General features: G+C 42.6%; 1 pseudogene; it reads left to right on the forward strand.

Moving 5' to 3' along the window:
* Window positions 1-589: 589 nt before the first annotated feature.
* On the forward strand, window positions 590-4554 carry LOC133902370 (glucosamine 6-phosphate N-acetyltransferase 1-like; annotated as a pseudogene).

Below are 4554 nucleotides of genomic sequence, written 5' to 3' on the forward strand. Positions count from 1 at the left end.
CAGGAGAATAGATTGGCCATTATTGCAAGCTACTTCAAAGCAAAAGAAAGCGCTGTTGCAGCAAGGGGAAAATGAAGCTTCTGATTGTTACAACATGATTAAAAGAAACACTTTGCAATCATATTAGTATCAACTATAAAATATCATTAAATGAAATATGCTTGATCCCTAATAACTAGCAAAGAAGAAAATTACATGCACAGTTTATATTTGCCTAGACGTGCCATCCTAAAAGTCTTTGGGAAACACCTAATGGATGGGGGGGGGGGGGGAGGATTCAGGAAACAAACAAATATCTATAGCATATCAGGAAATAGAATTTAGGCACGTAGTTAACTCTTATTTCAGGATTTCCTAAAAGTAGAATCTCGATATACTAGTTTCTGTTGATCATGTTCTTTTCCTTTAAAAGAATTATTTCGATCATGACTATTGATAAAGACCATCACAAATACACTTTTTTATGCCAAGTAAGATCGGACATTTGTGATGAATAACAGCAGCAACACCAACGATAATGGAAAACAAGCAACAAAAAACTATTAAATAGCTGGATGAGTATTAATTTAACAAAGATCAACTGAAGCAAATGGCATATTTAACAGATTTGCTAGTGCATGAACAACTGGTAAATTTAATGATGCAAGGAGTGTACCTATCAGGTAATTATTTCTTGCTGGCTAAACTCTACACCCATCTCCTTGTAGCTTTATTCCTTGAATCCTCCTGACTTTGCCATCTAATCCTTTTAAAATCTCCATTAGAGGATGTATGTTGCTTCTGTCTGCCAACTGAAGTTGTTTCAACTTTCGGATTAATACGGATCTCTTTTAACAGGCTAGTTGGGCGCGGCGGATGCCGGCGCCGGCGCCGACGCCGACCGCATCCGGCCGCTCGAGCACGCGGACCTCTCCAAGGGCTTCTGCGACCACCTCGCCCAGCTCTCCCTCTCCCCGCCGCTCGCCGAGGACGTCTTCCGCGCGCGCTTCGCGGAGCTCGCGGCGCTGGGCGCCGACCACCTCGTCCTCGTCGCGGAGGACGCCACCACGGGGGCGGTGCTTGTGAAGCGCAAGTTCATCCGGCGCTGCGGCCTCGTGGAGCACGTGAAGGACGTGGTGGTGGACGCCGCCGCCGCCGCGAGGGCTCGCGGAGCGACTCGTGCGCCTCCTCGTGGAGCACGCGAGGGGGAGGGGCTGCTACAAGGTCATACTCAACTGCACGCCGGAGCTGAAGGGGTTCTACGCCAAGTGCGGGTTCGTGGAGAAGAACGTCCAGATGGGGCTCTACTTCTGATCTAGGTTCCACCTTCTCGGATCACACTCCCTGTTTATATTGTCCTTAATTGATTCCTGGATTGATGTAGTGCACTAGTGCGATGGGGAAGATCCGTAGGTTCACGCATTTCTTCGAGTAACAGTTGTAGTTGCCTGTGTGAGCTAGTGATAAATGCAGCTTGTAATGCATTGCCTCACCATAATTATGTAGATTTGTGGCACGTTTTCAATTGTGATAGATTGTTATCGGTACTTATCGTAGATCCCTGACCAGGCTTGCAAAAATGATTTCCATGAGTAAAAGTAATTCCGAATAATATTTCAATTGCATTTAGTAGAAGGAAGAACCTGATAAAAAAAAATGACAGATTTTGTTTTGTCGGTTTGGACCTTGGAGCTGCCAAAGTGAGTGACATGCTAGTTGTGTACCATCTGTTGTGTTTATTTGACTAGTATCATACTGCTATGCAAGATTTGAACTTGATGAAGCTTTCATGGGCAGCAACCGGCGACCAGTGTTTATTGGATAAGATTGGTGCCAGTAGTTGGCACAAGTCATGGGGTTAGGTGTGAACAGAAATGTTTCACACAAATAAGGAGAATAACTAATTGTTGTAGACTTTTAGTGCCACTATTGGTTTGTGTGTACTTTTCTTAGAGGAAGTGGCCTGTATGTTGCTCAAGGTATTTGCATTTGTGCACAATTGGAAAACGAAGACTGCTCTAGACAATGCAGAATCAACATGGATCAGATAAGACGATAATTCACGATGTGTGAACTGATCTTCGAGATGAGGCAATTTAACAAGCTATTGTTCTTCCATTGCTAAAACGAATTATGCATATTAACCTGGTAATGTTCCTTTTAGGATTGCTTTTGCAGTTCTTTAACACAACTCTGCTTGCCCAACCTTTTTGTAGTTGAATATTTGGTGATAAGTGGAATGTTTGAGTAGTGGTATGATTTGAGTTGAATAAATCAAGGCGGGGATGGTTTGTACTGGAAAATAGTCAGATCTTATTAAATGAGCACTCCTTACTCTATTTTCATGGCTAGTATTTTTGTTCCAACTATTAATTGAAGCAAAATATCTGACATGATGAAGGGGAAACCAAGTTTACCCTCTCTTCGATTTAGTCTTTTTCTTAATCTAGGTGACTGGACCTGCAACTTAAGCTTGTGTAGCAAGATTCAATCATTCAAGATATTTCAAAATGAATAGTAACCTTTATTTTAATGTTGTCTCTTTTGTCTGTGAGCAGCTGAGCATGGTTTTGAATATTGTGCGTGTTTTAGACCATTGCTCCCAGGCTAAAAAAAAGGAAGCTATTTCATCACAAAAAACAAACTATACCCCCTAGAAAATCCTCTAGTTCAGTTCATCTCACCATCTTCTTGACATTCACCACCTATGAAATAGTTCATCCATCCACACACAGAAAAGGCAGGTCTGCTAGGACGAGTAATCAATTTCCCTGGAAGCAACTTGTGTCCCGAGTTCTCCAAATGCAGAGTAATACTGCAATGGCAAGCAACAAGAACATGGGCTTGGGTGATCTCTGAGCCCATCCCAGAGTGAATTGGCTGCAGGAAGTTGGACCACTTATTCCTCCAATTCTTAGGTCCAACCAGAGCCCAAAAGATAGCAAGACAGAGGGCATAGAAAGAAAGAAAAAAATCAATATTTTCAGCCCCAGTGCAAATGAATACATCTCATTTTCAGGCCAGTTTGACAGCTCCCTATCTTATTTACAAGGTTTTCTACAGAAGTCGTTAATTACAGATTTTGAGAATGGTCTAAATTTGTAAAAGTTGGCACTCAGCACAGCACTGCACAGTAGCTCATCCATCCACACGCAGAAAAAGAGAGTATATGGATTAATCATAAGAGCGTATCAAACCTCTGTAACCTTTATGGATGCTTGTATTGGAAGATTCAAAGACTTCTTTTCATCTGATTCCCCAAAGTGTAGCCTTTTTTACTTTCTTTCCGTGAAGGTGCACTTTGATATCTCTTTTTCTCCCGCTTTTGGTCTATGAATATGATCCATGTGTCTTGTGACTCGGAACTGTAGTATTGATCTGTAGTAACTTTTTTTCTTTGATTTTGTGCTCAGTTATATCAATTATCCTTCTAAGTCAGATAGCTATATATTGTCAGATCAGGACAAAAATGGCCATTTTCTGATTGTCAGCAGGCAATTTTAAAGAAGTCCTCATGATGGATGAATATTCTGTGGTTGACTCGCATTGTACTCCACTACCGACTTGTGGGAAGAACAAATTGAGAGATGTCCTACAGAAGGGTAAGGTGAAATGATGTCTGAATAGTGTCTGAAGGTCATATAACTCAATTGGTGGATGGTAGTGGATCCCTGAATCAGCTTATGCTGGATTGCATCTTTTGTTTTCTTTTTACTACATAATTCTCTGCCAGGTTTCCAAAATTCAGCTGATCAGTTTTTTTTTTGTCACAGTTTTACCAGGTGATATAAACTTCCTTCTGAATAAGCTTTAATACTATATGAAACCTATACTTAAGATAGCCCAGTGGACAGGACGAACCCTACTGTTCAAAGTTCAGGCTTTCAAAATCTTCTAGAGACAGCTTCGATTGTTTGTTGTTCCTGTCACAGTTGAGTATATATAGTACTCTCTCTTTCGTGTTTTACTTACAGAGGTCGATCTTTTCTGTTCATGCCATTCTGAAAGATGGCCTCTTTGGCTGTCATGATGTAGGTGCAAGTGCGGTGTGGCATGGCATCAAAGTAGATTCTTCTTCAGACTTCATTTCACGGATGGCCTGAAACAAAAGACCTTTTCACATGCAGAATGCCCATGGTGGAGGCACTATTGGATTGGCGATTTCGCAGGCGCTGCAGCACCTGCGTCTGGCTGAATCGCCATGATCCATTGCATTCGGCGCTTCATTGGATGAGCCGTTCCATCCCATATCTGTGCTGCAGTTTCCTTTCCCCAATCAAACCCGGCAGGCCTGAGGTATCTTCATGTGGCCGGATCGTGTGCTGCTGCTGTTTGTAAGTTGTCATGACTAGCACAATACATTGCTTTTTGGTGCGGTGCGGTGCGGTGGTGGTGGCCGTGGCAACTTTCCTGCCGGAATGCAGCAGAGGCAAGCGCGTAGGGTGGCTACCAACTTTTAACTGGCCTCCACTGTTGCTGTTGCAGTGGTTTTCTCGATCATCCTGCCCACTTGTGACACGCTCATGATTTTTGTGCGTTTCTATTCCTCTGGAGAGGTACTATTTGTCTGTCTCA

Source organism: Phragmites australis, chromosome 20, assembly GCF_958298935.1.
Source record: "Phragmites australis chromosome 20, lpPhrAust1.1, whole genome shotgun sequence".
Lineage (NCBI taxonomy): Eukaryota > Viridiplantae > Streptophyta > Magnoliopsida > Poales > Poaceae > Phragmites > Phragmites australis.